Here is a 19,286-nt window from a genome sequence, read left to right as displayed (position 1 = left end):
TTTTTTTTTATTTCGAGACCCTGAGCTCCCCCCCCCCCCCCCCCCCCCCCCCCCCCCCCCCCCCCCCCCCCCCCCCCCCCCCCCCCCCCCTGCCTCCCCCCCCCCCCCCCACCCCCCCCCCCCCCCCCCCCCCCCCCCCCCCCCCCCCCCCCCCCCCCCCCCCCCCCCCCCCCCCCCACCCCCCCCCCCCCCCCCACCAACAACCTCTTCTTTCCCTTCCTCATCGTCCTCTTCTTTTTCCTCCTCCTCCTCCTCCTCAATCCCTTTTCCCTCCTCCCCCTCCTCCTCCCTCTCCCCCTCCCTTCTTCTTCTTCCTCCCCCTCCACCTCTTCTTCCCATTCTCCTCCCCTCCTTCCAAAAGCCTCCCTTTATGAGGAGATTGGAGGCGAAGGAGAGGAGGCTCACAGCCCTCGCAGGAACAGTTAACGCAATTCGAGATTTTTCTCCCCAAAAGTGAAAGTAGTCGAGGTAAATGTTGGGATGCGGTCGTTTTTGTCAAGGGAGCTTATGGCTGCGCAGCTTTTTCTCTCTCTCTAGCTGGCGGGATACAAAAATAAAATAAAATAAAAGGGAAAGGAGGGCAGACTAGAATAGACATGGAAAAAGAAAATTAAAAGGTTGGAATCTCACGCAACTTTGTAGCTTTACTTTTTTTTTTGAGGGGGTGGGGGTGGGGGACGGCTCTTATATATGGCTCCTCCTAATATTAATGTTCTTAGAGAGTTTTGTTGTTGCATACCTATGAATATACGTAATTACCAATTAATTCATATAACTAGATAACCAAATTTGAAGTTATTTGCGCAATGGTTATGTTTGAATATTTAATTTTCTACATAATTACCACGAAGAAATAATTTAACAAAACCACTAAAAGCATAAACAAAAAATTAGAAAAAAAAAAAATATATATATATATATATATATATACACATATATATATATACATATATATATATTATATATATATAATATATATATATATGGCTCTTGTTGGCTTTTTCCATATGTATAGGGTTCATTTTCTGAATAACAACAATATCTGCCACTATTGAAAAATGAACAGAAAACTAATAATAATAATAATAATAATAATAATAAATAATAATAATAATAACAATCTATCTGCCACCATTGATAAACAGGAACACTAACAACAACAATAATAATAATAATAATAATAATAATTAATAATAATAATAATAATGGCACTTTACCTTCGATGCAGCTTCAAGCGACAAGGCGCTAGTTTCCCATGCCACCTGTTGTACATTTCAACACAATCAAATGATTACTTCCGGTCAGCGTTTCCCTGAAGAGCGGGGACAATGCTTTAATAATTGCCTGTTAATCACTTTTCGGCTATTGGTCCTTTCTTAATCTCGATATGTTCAGCATTCTTTAAGGCCCAAAATTCTGTCACATTAACAAAAGGTTTGTTCAGAATGAATATTTGCATATTTGAAAAATATTAGTAATAATAAATCTTAAAACTCTTAACCTTTTTATCATTTTATAATCATTCTCTCGAATAATAATAATAATAATAATAATAATAATAATAATAATAATAATAATAATAATAACAATAATAATAATAATAATTTTTTAATCAAATATAAACTCTACCCTCATATGATATGCTACTTATACTTTTCAATAATAATAATAATAATAATAATAATGATAATCATTATTATCTTATAATTTTAATAATAATAATAAAAATCATAATAATAATGTACATTTAAACCAGCAGTCTCTTAATAATAATGTTCTAATTTCCAACACACTGAAATATTTTACGCATAGCATAGAATGGTTAATGTAATAATTCAAACAAATTCGGTCCGTATTTACTCATAACTATATTGTGATTTAACATACACACACACATAGATACATATTTACATATATTATAATATATATACACAATATATCAACCCATACAATTATATATTTATATTATTAAAGCGATCAGCATCAAAAGCCTTGCCCAATGCAAATCTAATCGCAGTATAATTGCTGTCATTTATCTCATTACGATACAATGGGTCTTTTACCCGCCCATCCAAATGACTCGAACACAGAGAGAGAGAGAGAGAGAGAGAGAGAGAGAGAGAGAGAGAGAGAGAGAGAGAGAATCTTCCCTCTCAAGTTTCTCGTGGAGAGTTAATGGAATTAAAGTAATAACTACGGAACTTCCGTGAGGTCGAAAATCCCCCACGTTAATGATAGACGCTTGACTCTTAAGCCAACGAAGGTGTTGTGGAATGAGCCTCTATTAATCTTGGGGGAAATGAATGAAACCCTGTGTTAAGATTACTTATCCTTCATCAACGCAATTGGGTTATTATGACGATGATGCCCCTCCTCCTCTCTCTCTCTCTCTTTTGAGTGTCCAAATTGATTTCGTTTGTTCCACTTTGAACAAGTGCTTGCATGGTAGAAGAGGAAGCGTTTGAGGATCAGTGGACAGGGGATTATTTGCTGTTAAATTTTTGTCATCATATATATATGTGTGTGAGTGTGTGTGTATAGATATATAAAATATATATAATATTATAAAAAAATATTATATATTATAATATATATATAGATATATATATATATATATACACACACACACACACAAACCTCATCCCAAGAGCCGTGAATGCCAGAGGTTTTCAAGCACATCAACACCCGCCAACAATTAATTAAATTGTTAATGATGGCGATCATGATAATTAGTGTCATCACCCGAGTGATGATATAGTCTGAGATATATAATATATCAGAGCGATTAAAGCAACAAAAAGGTGAAGACAAAGTCAATAGTCAAGAAACACGATGTCAAGTGAGCGAATTCCAAAGCCTGGCACAGGGAAGGAATGCATTAGCCAATGAATCAGTTTCCGTTCGGGCAAATGTTGTCAAATAAACGAATAAATAAATAAATGGATCCCAAAAGTAATGGAAAAATGGAAACATTTTGAAAAAAAGAGAACCGATCTTCGGCCTTTGGATGCATTTCATTAACTTCAGCTTAAATGCATCATGCAACGACCCGTTTTCGCTTACTCGGGGAGTAAGCCTTACAAACTACTGTTGTTGTTGTTGTTGGGTAGGGGTGGTGGTAGGAAAGCCCCATGTTAAAGTCTAAAAAGTTGTGAAAAAGGAGTTTCGCGTCGAGTTAAAGATACAAGAATTTCAGGATATGATATTCATGACTTGTCTATTAGAATGAAAACGTAAAAATTAAATGATTTACATGTTAAACAGTGCAGACCAACTATTTCTAAAAAAAAAAATACAGTGTAATCATTTTAATTTTCGTTGGTGAAACAACGCTCTATTTGACTGAAGATTTTAAGCATACGCCCCGAGTAAGCTAGAGATCGGATCACGCCTTGTTTCTTTCTTTTAAATAACGAAGAAGTTCTGTTAACACTGAGGTACAACGGAGGACGGATGATGACTAAGGAAGGGATGGAAAGCTATACATTTATTTTAAAGCTGCACTTGTACAAGGTGCGAGGAGTACAATACATTAATGGCCTCCTCTGCCGTGCTTTGCTGTGACTAAATCTTATTATAAATAGTGTTAAAATTGTCTTTATTTGCATAAATTGTCCATTTCCAGTCTTAAGGTATTGGTGGCGAAGCAGGATACGCTACTGAATTCCTTGAAAGGCAGAGTGAACAGTTTTCTTTTTTTTTTTAGTGTGGATCTTTCAATTGTTGCTGAAATACGGGTGTTCAGAGGGCAAGACTACTTACAGTCGCTAGCCAATATTTTTTTCTGCCATTTAATTTTACTTAAAAGGATTTGGAATATTGATTTTAGGCTAAAGGGTAATCTCTAGGATCTATGAGATCATTCAGCGCTGAAAAGGAAATTGACAATAAGAGGGTTTGAAAGGTATAAACAAGAGGAAGACCTCACAGTTGCACTGTCAAACATGTTAAACAACAATGCAATGAACCTTTAGTAATGCAAACAGTGCACCACAAGAGGTGCACTGACGGCGCACTAACCCTCCCTACGAAGTATTGTTACTTAATGGTAAGCATAACAGAATAAAGTTTCCGTCCAAAACATGCAATAGTGTTGGTAAAATTGTTTTTAAAACGTTGCCGAAAAAATAAAATACATGAAATATACTGAGAGCGTAAGTCTAGGGTTGTAAATTGGGTCTTTACTGAGAGAGAGAGAGAGAGAGAGAGAGAGAGAGAGAGAGAGAGAGAGAGAGAGAGAGAACCCCAATATTGTGCTGCCAAATGTAACTTGTCCGTTTCCTTGGAATTTGCTGCATGGATTCAGATACGTGAATACGTGCCGCACGAACTCACAGACGGAAATACGTGCCGTACGAACACAGATTGAAATACGTGCTGCACGGACCCAAAGAGTGAATACGTGCTGCACGAACCCAGAGACGGCAATACGTGCTATTACGGACCTAGAGACGGAAATACATGTTGCTCGAACTTTGATACGGAAATACGCGCTGCACGAACCCAAAGATGGAAATACTGCTGCACGATCCCACAGACGGAACTACGTGCTGCACAAATCCACAGACGGAAATATTGTTGCACGAATCCACATACGGAAATGCGTGCTGCACGATCCCACAGACGGAACTACGTATTCGAAGGCGTATATATGTGCTGTACAAACCCAGAGTCGGATATGTGTTGCACGAACCCACACACGGAACTACGTGCTGCACGAAACTAGACGTAAATAAGTGCTGCACGAATATAGACGGAAATACGTGATGCACGGAACTAATGCGGAAAAAATATTGCACAAACCCACATACAGAAATACGTGCATGCCTGAACCCACACACGCATATACGTGCTGAAACGAACCCACAGACGTACCTAAGTGATGCACGAACCCACAGACGAAGCTACGTGATGCAACAGATAGAAATACGTGCTGCAGAAATTCGGACAGAAATACGTGCTGCACGAAACTAGACGCAGAAAAAGGCATTGCACAAACGTACAGAAATACGTGCATGCCTGAATCCACATAGGGAAATACGTGCTGAACGAAACCACAGAAGTCACAACGTGATGCACGAACCTATACTAGACAGAACAACTTGCTGCACGAACCCACAGACGGAAGAACGTGCTGCTTGAACTTTAATACGGAAATACATGCTTAACGGACTAAGAGTCAATACGTGCTGCACAGAGTCAGAGTAAATACGTACTGACGAACCCAGAGACGGAAATACTTGTTGTTCGAACTTTGATACGGAAATACGTGCTGCATGAATCCATAAACGGAAATACGTGCTGCATGAATCCATAAACGGAAATACGGGCTGCACGAACCCAAAGATGGAAACAGGTGCTGCACGAACCAACAGATGGAAATAGGTGCTGCACGAACCAACAGTGGAAATACGTGCTGCACGAACCCAAATAGAAAAAAAGTATTGCACGAACAGACGAAATAATGATGTATCGCACGAACACAAACGAAAATAACGTGTTGCACAAACTAGATACGGGAATTTATTACTTGCCGCATTTTATAAGACCTTAAAGAATAGAAATCTAACCTTATCGTGAAAACCATCCGATACCCTGAAAGGGTTTCCAAAGAATCTAATGAGTCGTCTTCTACTCCGGTGATTTACTGAAATGGCAGACTTCTTTAATATTATTACAAGATAATGAGGTACAAACTCACTTCTATATTCCTCGAATGAGCAATCTTACGTAAACCAACTCTCAGTTCAGTTCATGGAACGAAGATGGTCTTAACTTGTTCGAAATGGCCCCCACTGTCCCAAAAAAGGAATATTTACAAGCCGTACGAACTGAATATAAAATTCAGGCCATAGGTCGACCCCTGTGACCTAGGAGGTCCTTCAGCTCGGAAAAGGGAAATTTAGTTTCGAGTAAAGGTTTAAAAGGTGTAACAAGGGTGGCGGGGGGACCTCACACATGCACTGCGAAACGGTTACTAAGATAGGGAGAATATAAGTGGAGGTACAGTAAACGGAATGAAAGGGGGTTGCAGCTCAAGGGCCGTTTACCCGGGGATAGTTTACTGGCGTCAGCAAACTATCCCATTGCAAAGGCAAAGTTAGTAAGCTGTCCTGGAGAGTTTACTGTCCAGGATAGTGGCAAGTAGAGTAGAAATCCCGGCCACTATCCGGACACTTGAGCTACTGGCGCCAGTAACTATGCCCGTGCAAAAGCAAACTTTCCCAGTTGTCACTTGCCTTCAGAAGGATCATCATGTTAGAGAAGTGGAATACCGAGGATATAATGAAATTTTTGGATAAATACGAGGAATTTGAATGTTTGGGGAACATTAGACATAACGATTACATGAATCGTAATAAGCAGGATGTAGCTCTGTCTTCCACAGTCAGTGGAAGACAGAGATAGGTTCAGAGAGAAAAACAAGGTGGTGAAAAAGGTGGTAGCCCAAGCTAAAGCAAAGTCGTATGATGATGTGTATAATGAGCTGGGGACAAAGGAAGGATTAAAGAAGATGATCAAGCTATCAAAGGCTAGAAATAAGAGCACCAAAGATATTACACATATCATACAAATAAGGATCAAGATGGTGTAGTGCTTAGAAAGGAGGAAGACATTGTGAAGAGATGGAAAGAATATTTCGAACAGTTGTTAAATGAAGAAAATAATAGACTAATAAGAGAGGATGGGCAAGTGAACATTGGCATAGTAATGAGGTTTTCTAGGCAAGAGGTACTAAATGCACTGAAGAAGATGAAGAATGGGAAGGCAACCGGACCAGACATGATTCCAGTGGAAGCATGGAAAGCATTAGGAGATGAAGGAGTGGATATACTGTACGATCTTATGATAAAGATCCTTGAACAAGAAAAGATACCAAATGAGTGGCGTGGGAGTATATTGATCCCAATTTTTAAAGGGAAAGGCGATGTCCAAGAGTGTGGTAATTATAGGGGCATTAAATTGATGTCCCACACTTTGAAGATACTGGAAAGGATGATAGATGCTAGACTGAGAGAAGTACAAATAGGTAAAGAGCAGATGGGATTTATGAAGGGAAGGGGAACAACAGATGGTATATTTTGTCTGAGGCAAATAATGGAGAAATTCGGGGAAAGACAAAGGGACCTATATATGGTATTCATTGACCTTGAAAAGGCTTATGACCGAGTCCCGAGACAAGAGGTATGGAGGAGTCTGAGGGAGAAGATGGTGCCAGAGAAGTATGTGCGATTGATACAAGAGATTGTACCGGCAACCGTATTTACCAGAGGTTTGAGGAGGCAGTGAGTGTTGGGGAGACAGAAGGTTTTGAGGTGAGAGTAGGATTACACCAGGGTCGGCTCTGAGCCCATTTATCTTTAACATAGTGATTGGATGTTTATAATAGAGGAAGTAAGGGAGACAGTACCATGGAACATATTGTATGCGGATGATATTGTTCTGTGTGCAGAGAGCAGGGAAGATCTGGAAGTGAAATTGGAAAGATGGAGACAAGTACTGGAGGACAGAGGAATGAGAATAAGTAGATCTAAGACAGAATATATGTGTACCACCACTGAGGGGGATGATAGAGAAAGTATTCAGCTTGGTGGAGAGCAAATAAGGGGAGTGTGGGATAAGTTTTAAGTATTTGGGAATCTTTTGTTAACGCTGGAGGAAGTATGGAAGAAGAAGTAATAAAAACATCGGGTACAGGCAGGCTGGAACAACTGGAGAGCAGCCTCTGGAGTTCTTTGTGACAAAAGTGCCGCTTAGGTTAAAAGGAAAATTTCCCAAGACAGTGGTAAGAACAGCAATGCTGTATGGTACGGAAACAGCAAGCATGAGAAAAACAGAGCAGAAGAAGATGGATGTGGCAGAAATGAGAATGCTTAGGTGGATGTCTGAGAAAAACAGAGCAGAAGAAGATGGATGTGGCAGAAATGAGAATGCTTGGTGGGGATGTCTGGGTGACAAGAGAGGATTAGGATCAGCAATGACTACATAAGGGGGAAGGGGTCGACTAAGGTGGTGGAAGTATCAAAGAAAGTGCAGGAGGGGAGGCCGAGATGGTATGGACACCTGTTGAGGAGAGATGAGGGACCACGCTGGGAGACATACTATGGGGGTGGAGGTGCAAGGGCAGAAGAAGAAGAGGGAAGACACCAAGAATAGAGATGGAAGGACTGTGTGAGAGAGAACTTACATGAGAAGGGAATTGATGAGGCAGAAGCGCAGGATAGAAATAGATGGAAACGGTTCATCCGAAACAGCGACCCCATATAAAAATGGGAACAAGCTGGGAAGAAGAAGCTCTTCTAGAAATAAGAGATACTTTGATTGAATTGGAAGTAAACATTCCTCATCGTGGTATCCTTCTTAGATATGGTAGGATCTACTAGACGTAGCAGTTCCTCAAATTTCTGTGGGTTCATTCTCATATGCTCCCTATATTCTGAAGGATCTTCGTTTCCTAATTCACGAACTGAAGTACTAGAGCCTCCTAATATATCCCTCCTTTGAATCCATTTTCTCGCCCACATTTAGGGCTTCTTCCTTTTCTTTTTGACGAGCAACTGTACTTCTCTGGCGAGAATGACATAAGCAGCATCAATTGCTTCATCTATGTCAGAAGACATCTTGCGGCAGCTTCTACCCAAAACACTGTCCTCGTGCAAGCGCTTAGGGTGCGTTCACACGGTCGAACAACGTCCGACGGACAAACATTGTTACCAATTAACAATTGCTTACCAGAGTTTGCCTTGTGAGCAGAGTAAGAACAGTGATATACAACTTCAACTGGTTCCACAGTTTGTTGCCAGATCTACTTCCCTCGTTTCAACGCTTTTGACGTCATCCTGCTTCACCTTTGATATGGCAACAATGTTTGTCCGTCGGGCATTGTTCGACCGTTTGAACGCACCTTCAACTTGGAAAGTTTACTTGCCGCTAGTTACTGGCGCCAGCGAACTATCCCCGTGTAAACCGCCCTCTAGGAACGGAGGGACGCAGCCAGAAACCTTAAGTAAAGCCTACGGTACACCGCGCGAGGCGCACTGACAGCATTGCACATAACCCCTACAACGCGCATGCGCTTCCGTCAAAACTACTGGCTCACTCTGACACGCTCTCGACCAATCACAAACTGTAATGGAAATATAAACCACGGTAAATTAAATCAAGCGAAAAGCGATAAATACCCGACCAGTAATCGACCTTGTTCTCACCAGTAACAACCGTGTTCTGTCCTTCAACAAGCCTGAGCATTAAGCAATCTACCAGATATTGGTGAGGTAAAAGTTAAATTGTTGTGAGTTTGTGTTTATGAGAGCTTGTGTCTGTGCGAATGACTTCGTGCAGGGGTGCTGTGGTATGTGTTTAATTACGTTACTGCTAGTGTATGAATGAGTTTTATTTTTATTTTTTTCTTGTAGGTGGGGTTTTCCATCTGGATTTTTGCTGTAATATACACGTAAAAGTGGGTGTAGGCGTAGTGTTGTGTGTAGGCCTATTACATACTACCCACGCTCGTTGTCTACGCGTTTAACGTGTTTTCCCAAATGCCGTTAGATTTGGATGTAAAGCATTTAACTTGTTAACCTCTGAAAGGTCAAAGGATTGAACAAAAGCTCGCTCTCTCTCTCTCTCTCACCTAAATCCCATTTTACATGTCGATTTCCTCAACTTCTCAAAAACAATTTCACGTACTTCCCTCCTAACTGCAAGTCCTCCCTCTCTCATAAAACGATGATATGATAAATTATTTAACCGAGCATCCACACTAGGCGGAAACCTTTCACGGGTAAAAAGAAGCACATACTGTCTTGACGTTAAGACGAATGTCAGAGTTTAAACGAAGGCAAAAATTCGAGACCAACATTGAGAATAAGCATAATGACCGCTCGCATTTCTTGTTAAGGTCAAAGATCATCATTATTTTTTTTTACACTCTTCCTTCCAACAACGAATATCTCATTTAACTTCCTCCACCTCGTTTCAGTTAACTCACCCCTCATTACAAATAAAGTGGATAGTTTACCGTTGTACCCGGAATGGGATGTCATATTATGATCATTAAGTTTGTTTGTATGGTTTTGTTTGTATGGTGTTTTTACGTTGCATGGAACCAGTAGTTATTCAGCAACGGGACCAACGGCTTTACGTGAGAGTGAACTTCTATCACCAGAAATACATATCTCTCACTCCTCAATGGAATGGCCGAGAATCGAACTCGCGACCACCGAGGTGGAACTCCAACACCATACATTACCAAAAATTATGGATTCACAATTACGCTACAAGTAATACAGTAATTTATTTTTTAAAAACTGCCTTTTAAAAAATGGAAATATAACACCTTTACAAGATATTCGAATATCCAGTATCCATTTCTCGAGTCAACAATTTTTTTTCCTCCACGATCTTTGAAACCCTCGAACAGAATTGACATATGGACGTTACATTTTTTTAAAATTAATTAATGTGGGTCTATTATCCCCATCACATTCAAAAGCCAGATGTCTGTACCACACTTGAAATCCGTCTTACGCTGCCCGTCATATTTAAAAATGCAATACATCGTCCACAGAATCTGTGAAAAGGAATATTTCTCACCACTTTGATTAATCGAGGGAGTATCCTTGCGAATATCTTTACAACACTATCACTTATTGTCTTAAATGTTACAGAGTACGATAACTTTCATGTTACAAGAAGCATACCAAACTGACATATAGGCCTATGAGTAAGTTAGGTTTCATATCAGAGGAAGCGTTCGTATCAATGGGAGCTTACTTAAATGACACACAGGCCTAAGATTAAATATAACTTTCATATCAAAGGAAGCTTACCTGACATATAGGCCAAAGTTTAAAGTAACTTTCATACCAGAGGAAGCATTTCGTATCAATGGAGGCATACCTAATTGGCATATAGGCCTAAGAATACTGTCTGTCACCTTCATATTATGGTTAGCATACCTGCCACATAGGCCTTTGAGTATAGTAACTTTCATATCAGGGAAAACATACCTAACCGACACATAGGCCTACGATAAAGTAAGCATACGTATCTGATCCAAAGGCCTCTGAGTACGTGAACTTTCATATCAAAAGGAACCGTGCCTGACACATAGGCCTATCAAAAACACACTGCTATACGTTAACCACATTATCATTTTCTCCATTACCATATCATTAACTCCCATAAACAGAATGAATAATTATTAACGCCAAATTCATGCATTTACCTCATAACAAATGTTACGGACGATTTCTGATTGTAGCCGACGCCATGTGAAGAGGAGGCCATTGTGACCTCCGCAAATGTGGGCCACGCAAAAATACCCAGTTCCCGAGACCGGAAACGCACTGACAACATAGCTTCAAATCCTGCACACTTCATGATCATCCTGGGACGAAATGATGCACTGATAGTGATAAAAAACAAGTTAAAATTCGAAAGAAACGAGAAGCATTGTCGACCACCAACTGCTCACATGGCCGTTCCCGCCTCGTCTACTTCTTGGCGGGATCTCCAGTACTTGATGGCCGCGAATTTACTACAACTTTTAAACTAAAAGCAGAGGCAGCGGAAAGCAAAACTGTAACAGTTTTACTTTCCGTCATTGCATTCATGCTAGCAAGAATCTCAAGAGAATCTGAACCAAGTTGGGGAACCTGGTAATATACTAATTCCCAAACCGTTGGCTGCTCGACTAGTCACGCCGGGCTCCCACCTGTGGGTTGCCCGTGATATGTGCTATGGCAACAACAGTCGTGATGAATGTTAGTTTTCTGATTAACTTAATGGTGTAAATTACTATTTCTAGACCTTTACAATCAAATTTGGAATGAGAAGGCAAGGCTAGAGAGCGATGTGGGAATGGGTTCTATTCGAAATAATAAGATCGTGTTTAAAACGCCAATTTCTATTCGTGGGTTAACTTTCGTCTCCCTCGTAAGCTCATTGTTCCTTACTTGTTTGAATACGTAAAAATGCTATGAATTCCAAAATATTTATGCTCTCGTGTCAATGAAGAGACCCCCATATTGTCTCACGATGGTGAAAACCTAATTGATTACTGATTGAATAGCTCTCTTTACATTAACCACCCCTTCCTCACCTTACCATGTAACTTAATCTACCTCTGCCCTTTCTGTTCTCAATAAGGCGAAGGTGACCAGATTTCAGAGACAAAATCCGTGGACATTTTCGGTTCAGAGACGTAAAAACCTCCAAAATCATGACTTTTTTTTTTTTTTTTAATCACTGAAAAACTAGATACTGCCCTTACAATTCATAAAGCAGCATTCAAAAGTTTCTCTCGCCCTATTTATCTTAAATTGCAAAGGAATTTAATAAAAAAAAATTCAATTGATTAAATCACGGTAGACTATAAATTAATGACTACTTCCCAATGATTGAACAGTATTAAAATGATCTAGGGGGAAACACCGCTGGATGGCAGAGAGCGGTGCTGGAGGGAAGAGGGGAGTCGGGGTTGTTGTTGTTTGAGATTACGCTGGCCCTATGCCAGCACGGGCTCTTGCTCCTAGAGCAGCCCGGGGAAGACTTCAGGGACGTGCATGGCGATTTGGTTTTGTGTTCTCGGAAGGTAATCTCGCAAATTATGTCTTGCAAAGCTGTTTATCATTTCCTTAGTTATATACACTGTACAGTGCTCTAGTAGTACGGTGTGCAACTATGTATAGTTTTGTCAACACTTTGTTTTGTTTTTTTTCTGTATTCCAATTTCGGATCTTTCAGTCACAGTGAAAACCGGATACTGAAAACGGGGACGTCTGGTCACCCGAGGGGAAAGTTAACTTTCATATCAGAGGAAGCATTTCGTATCAATGATAACATACCTAATTGGCACATAGGCCTAAGAATACTATCACCTTCATATTATGGTTAGCATACATGCCAATAGGCCTTTGAGTATGATAACTTTCATACCAAAGAAAGAATACCTAACCGACACATAGGCCTAAGATAAAGGAAGCATACGTAACTGATCCAAAGACCTCGGAGTACGTGAACTTTCATATCAAAAGGAACCGTGCCTATCAAAAACACTGCTAAACGTTAACCACACTAACATTTTCCCCATTACCATATCATTAACTTCCAAAAAGAGAATGAATCATTATTAACGCCAAATTTATGCATTAACTTCATAAAAAATGTTACGGACGATTTCTGGTTGTAGCCGACGCCATGTGAAGAGGAGGCCGATGTGCCCTCCACAAACGTGGGCCACCAAACATACAAAAATACCCAATTCCCGAGACCGAAAAGCACAGACAACTATACCTTCGAATCCTGCACACTTCATGATCATCCTGGGACGAAATGATGCACTGAAAGTGATTAAAAACAAGTTGAAATTCGAAAGAAACGAGGATCATTGTCGACCACCAACTACTCACATGGATCTTCCCGCCTCGGCTACCTCTTGCCGGGATCTCCAGTACTTGATGGCCGGGAATTGATAACTTTTAAACTAAAAACAGAGGCCGTGGAAAGAAATACTGTAATATTTTTCCTTTTCCGTCATTGCATTCATGCAAGCTAGAATCTCAGAGAAGCTGGACCAAGTTGGGAACCCGGTAATATTCCAATTCCCAAACCGTTGGCTGCTCGACTAGTCACCCCGGGCTCCCACCTGTGGGTTGCCCGTGATATGTGCTATGGCAACAACAGTCGTGATGAATGTTAGTTATCTGATAAATTTAATTATATAAATGACCATTTCTAGAACCCTAGAATTAAATTTTGAATGAGAAGGCAAGGCTAGAGAGCGATGTGGGAATGGGTTCTGTTCGATATAAGACAATCGCGTTTTTCCCGCCAATTTCTATTCGTAGGTCAACTTTCGTCTCCCTCATAAGCTCGTTGTTCCTTACTTATTTGAAAACGTAAAAATACGATTAATTCCAAAATATTTATGCTCTCGTGTCAATGAGGAGACCTCATATCGTGTAATGATGGCGAAAAGGTATTTGATTATCGATTATAATAGCTCTCTTTATGTTAACCACCCTCCTTACTTTACCATGTAATCTACGCTTTCTGTTTTCCGTAAGGCAAATAGGATTTATTTTAGAATGTTCATGCAATGATAGGACTTGTAAAACCACATACTTTCAAATTTGTACATACACACACCTTAGTCTGTCCCAATGAAAAATCTTCAATTACGTTATAGATAGTTTCATTAACAAATGCCACCACAATGCTCTCTCTAAAACAACCTCGCGTCCAAAGCAGTTTGCCATATTCGCTTTTCGTAACCCTTATTTTGTTTGTACTCCTATATAAGCTTATTATAAATTAACGCTTAATATATGAAAGATATATATGTAAAATAGGTAACAATCCCCTATAAGTAATATGTTTCTCCAAGATTCTTGAGAGAAGTTGAGCATTCATGGGGTAATAATCTGCTGAATTGTAGACCTATGTTATGCACCTATACGTTCTCTGCGTTTCAGGTAGTTTTCGTTTATAGCCTTTTACATTGCATTCTGAATTGAAACCTTCTAGACAAAATTAATGTTTGATCTGAAAAATCAAACCAACATTATAGTTTTAATGGTATAACGAACCCAAACACTGTATTTTCGACACTTCAGTTAGGAGACACTGGAAGTGTAGGCTTAATTATTTACCAAGAAAATGTCATTGGCCTTTACGTGAGGATCAATACTCCAACGCTTTCTAAAAGCTAAATCTTTTAAATGTTAACCACAGCCTTTAATTAAGCAGAGTTGATCAGTATTAGTATTACCAAGTACTTTAATGAAATAAGCATCACCCATTCTTTATATTTAGAATGACCCTTCAAATACTATAACCGTAAAGGTAGCAGTATATATAACTTGCAAAGATAGGATAACAACAAAGTAGAGTGCATCCTGAGAAGGAATCTAGGTAAAAACAGCCACAGGAAAAATTCAGGAAAAAAAATCGCATTAATGTTTACTAGATAGTAACCACCTATTGGGATTACCTTAAAAAACATAAACAAAAAAACTGTAAATGAATGTGACTTTTTTTCCCCTGTTACTTTTTTCCAAGCCAAAATTGTGACTTTTTTTTCTGTGAATTTTTTCCTGTGGCTTGATTATCGGCCATCCTAACAAGATGGCTCGTGAGAACTTGATAAGCGCTGTATTTGAACTTCTAGTATCGAACCTTTTCGAAACATTTCTTTAGATCAAGCATTGCATAATTGTCTCTTAACTTACCTCATGGCAAGTTAATTCGGAGCTGTTCAGTTTTATATACGCAGGTTACGACTAAACCACTCTCCTTCATAAAATGTATTTGGCATAGTATACTGTCTCATACAGTTCAATATCTCCGTTAATTTTGCAGAACAAATATATCATTGCATTATATATCATCAATCACTTCTTAGTCGTAAAGGTTTGATTCTGCAGTCTGGCATGACAATACTCATTTTATCAACTTAATGGATATACACACATATGCATTTTTATCACACCGCCTTGGTTTATATACAAGCATGAAGCTACTAATGTCGTTTAATATTTAGTACGTTCTGCCTCGGAAGTAAGCGAAGCGTCAGCCTAGGTGATCGAGTGTCCTTGGCTGATGGCTAGCGAGCGCTCTGTTTCCGTCATCCTTAGGTTGGTACAAAGAACTCGACCAACCAACTTGTCGATGACTCGAGTCTCGATGTAGCAGTTCGCTTTGTTTTGCCAACTGAAAGGTTGTTGTGGGCGTGATCGTTGGTCTTGATTGCAGGGGTGTAATTTTTTTTTTTTTTTTTTTTTTTGTGTGGGGGGGCGGGTTTGGTTATGGCCTTCGTGAATTTGAGAGGGCGACAGTTGGTTTCGTTGGCGATCATCGGCTTGATGGAAGCATTTTCCATCGAAACGGCCTTTATAAAGGCAAGTAATACTTTTTTTATTCATTGATGTAACATCAATGTAGCCTCTTTTGTGTTACCTTCATTGTAACTTCTTGTGTTATGGAATTATTTTCTCTTATTGGCTGTAGGGTTCTATTTTAACTATGTTGGCTGTAGGGTTCTATTTTAACTGTTACTAACGTAGATTGTTTTTCCAGGATTGGTTGGCATGTGCTCTTATTGGGATTTCCATCCTTCCTAACGCCCGTGTATGCTAGAGTTGTGAAGCCTTCTGTAACGGTAAAGTTTTAAAACTTGTAAGGATTTGGATTAGTGTATAATTCTATTATCCATAAGATTTTGAAAAGGTACAATTGAAATTAAATTTTCACATAATTTTATCTAGTTTGGCTTCAAAATTTGCAGCAAGCCTTATTTAAAACTAGCTTTAACGTTATACTTTCTTTACGTGGTTAGAAAGTTTAGTGTTGTTAAGGCAACATTTTATTTTTCAACTTAATTTTTCATAACCCACTTGGTTAAGCTTCATGTAACCTGGTTAAACAGTTAATCTGGAATTTCATTAAACTTGGGTAAGGGTTATAACTAGTTTTCTCGGTTATAGTGTAACATGGACAAGACCAATGGAACTCTTAAGTTGGTTTAAGACTTTGGTATTCACAGGCCGTTTAGTATGCTGCTTTGATACTTCGATTTTCTTATGCATTTGAATAGGCTAGGTTGGAACTAGGTGTTTCTTAAGCCTTCAAATTTACCTGGTTTTCTCCCCCTCAAGCTTTTACATAAGCTTAAAGTTAAGTTTTCTTAAGCTTTCTTACAAATTAACTTTTTTCAAGCTTTCAAATTAGATTATTTTGTGTAAGCTTTCAAAGGTGGTTTGGCTTTGGATTTTAACTTTCAAATACGCGTTTGCCTTGGCTTTTATAAGCTTTCTCATAAATTGGTTTGACTTGGCTTTTTAAAGCTTCTAAATAATTTGCTTCTAAATGTGGGTTAGACTACAGCTTTCCAAAGCTTACAATGGTGGTGGTTTGACAGGTGTTCTTAAGCTTGCAAAGCTGTTGGCTTGACTTAGGTTTTCTTAAGCTTTCACATTAACTGTTATAACTTAAATGTTAAACTTTAAAGTAAACTGTAGCTTTGAAATAAGCTGCTGGGACTTTTGATATATCTTGAGCTTTGAAATAAGCTGTTGGTTATGATTTCGGAACTTATTGGTTCTGTTTCCAAAGGCTTTCCTGGAAAGGTAAGTTTGGCTTAAATTAATTTCTTTTTAAACCCCCACCCCTTACGAGGCGGAGCCCCGTAAGGGGTGGAGGGTACTTCGCTGAACTAATTTTGGTGGGTCGTAAGACCTGCCATAATATAAGTTCAGGTGAGGTTTTTTTTTTTCTTCTCTTTATTCAGATAAGTTTACTGTATTTTTAAGGCTTAAGTTTGTTCAATTTTCAGGTAAATTAGTTCTTTTTTACTGCTTAATTTCAAGATTTTTATAAATTTTTACTGCTTAGTCTTCAGTTTTGTATTTGTACTGCTTACTTAGCAGTTTTGTATTAATTTTTGCTGCTTGCTTTTAAGTTTTAGTTTTTACTATTCAGTTTTGTATAATTTTTTATTGCTTTTCAGTTTTGCATTTTTATCAAGTTTTCGGTTTTTTAATTTTTCTGCTTAGTTTTCAGTTTTGTGTTAATTTTTGCTGCTTAGTTTTCAGTTTTGTGTTAATTTTTACTGGTTAGTTTTCAGTTTTGTATCAATTTTACTGCTTAGTTTTCAGTTTTGTAAAATTTTTTAAAGTTTTTCAGTTTTGCATTTTTACTGAGTTTTCGGTTTTGTATTAATTTTTACAGCTTAATTTTCAGTTTTGTATTAATTTTTACTGGTTAGTTTTCAGTTTTGTATCAATTTTATTGCTTAGTGTTCAGTTTTGTATTAAATTTTACTGCTTAGTTTTAAGTGTTTTACTACTAAATTTTCATTAATTTCGAAGTAAAGTTCCAAGGTAACGATTGTGTAATGTAGCAAATTTTCCTTAACATACGCGAACATCCGTATGTTAATGCAACAAAGAATTTCTATTGTTCGCGCTAAGTCACGAGGGAAGAAGCTCTTTTAGTTTTTACTTGTCAACTCCAGAGCAGCAGCTAGGGTTTAATTTTTGTACTTTGTTAATGTAGCTAATCCTATCTTTTTTTTTATAAAGAATTTATGTACTTTTATATTTTATCTAAAGTAATGAAGATTTAATGATTTGGTGTCTGCTTACACCATTTAAATTTCAAAATCTACGACTTGTTCCGACATTCAATATGATTTACAACTTTACTTTTACTAAATTGCTCTGCCTTTTGGGTTCGGGTGTAATTTGTGTATAGAACAGCTTTTTATCTATTAAGGAACCCAACTGTACCGAATCTCATAGGTTGACGCTGGATGGATGAGTTTGTGGAAACTGTACCACGCAGTAATGTGGAAAGTGACCCTGTAGAGTGTATACCACGCAGTAAGCTGTATCTGAAGTTTTCGCTACTGATGTGGGAACTTGGGTAGGTGGTTCAACACGCGGACTGAACACCAAACCACGAAGGTGCTTATCGACTGTTGATGTTTAGACATATTTTGAACAGCAATGTAGACCTAGTTCTTGTAAACCCTGCGTAAGAATTATATTAAACTGCATATTCCAACTTTAAACATACCCAGACATAATTTAAGAGTTGTACTAACTTTTACCCTTAATGGGATCCATCTAATATATACAGTGTTATTTGAACAGCAATGTAGCCCTAGTTCTTGCATAACACGGCGTAAGAATTATTAAAGTGTTATTCCCAACTTTCTATATATAAAAAGACAATTTGAGTACTAGTTTTTAACTGTAATGGGATCCATCCAATATATAAAAGTTATTAATCTTTAATTCAATAATGTTATGTGGATTAGGAAATCCTGAAAGACTGAAAAATCTGAATAAAGTTCCATACCTTGGTAAGATGGTAAGAATCAAAGTTCAGGAAGGTTAGAAAGAATCCTCCTATGCTGGTATTAAATCCATACTTGGTACTATGCTAAGAGTAAAAGTTCAGGTGGATTAGAAAGAATCCTGGTTAAGACTGAAGTGTTTATTAAATTCCATCCAATTATACAATGGGCTAAATAGCTTGTGCACATAATTGTGAACATTTAATTGAGATTTTTTAAAAATTAAAATGTCAGCCATGGCAAATAGCATGATTGGTGAAACTGACTCAGATCCTTTGAAATATGAAATTACGCTGAAGCCCGACATAGGCCGCAGTCGAAACAAACTGTATTTTAAATATACGAAACTCGAGGAACCAGATACCATTTTACTTATGGACGTTGAGAACTTGAAAAGAAAAGGTGAGAATTTGAACGAAGG

At 38.5% G+C, this 19,286-nt stretch overlaps 1 protein-coding gene and 1 long non-coding RNA gene across 6 annotated transcripts in view; one reads left to right on the top strand and one right to left on the bottom strand.

Annotated features, from left to right (window-relative positions):
- The window catches only part of LOC135195449 (trypsin-1-like), a 277,572-nt gene extending 263,920 nt beyond the window's left edge, over nt 1–13,652 (bottom strand). For 2 of the 5 annotated variants that reach the window (XR_010310127.1, XM_064221685.1), the window contains exons 1-2: nt 13,300–13,652; nt 1,218–1,416 (exon numbers count right to left, since the gene is read on the bottom strand). The gene's annotated coding sequence lies outside the window, so the exon portion shown is untranslated. Of the gene's footprint in view, nt 1–1,217; nt 1,417–11,230; nt 11,623–13,299 lie in introns of those variants that run through there. The other 3 variants (XM_064221687.1, XM_064221686.1, XM_064221688.1) reach the window with 3 other exon arrangements.
- Nucleotides 13,653–15,798: 2,146 nt separating this feature from the next.
- LOC135195447 (uncharacterized) lies at nt 15,799–18,745 on the top strand. The gene is made up of 3 exons (XR_010310126.1): nt 15,799–15,905; nt 16,084–16,165; nt 18,306–18,745. It is a non-coding gene; the product is annotated as an uncharacterized LOC135195447 (long non-coding RNA).
- Nucleotides 18,746–19,286: the final 541 nt, after the last annotated feature.

The sequence above is a fragment of the Macrobrachium nipponense genome, chromosome 16, assembly GCF_015104395.2.
Source record: "Macrobrachium nipponense isolate FS-2020 chromosome 16, ASM1510439v2, whole genome shotgun sequence".
Taxonomy (NCBI): domain Eukaryota; kingdom Metazoa; phylum Arthropoda; class Malacostraca; order Decapoda; family Palaemonidae; genus Macrobrachium; species Macrobrachium nipponense.
The sequence above is the reverse complement of the archived record's forward strand: the minus strand, read 5'-3'. Positions and strand labels throughout refer to the sequence as shown.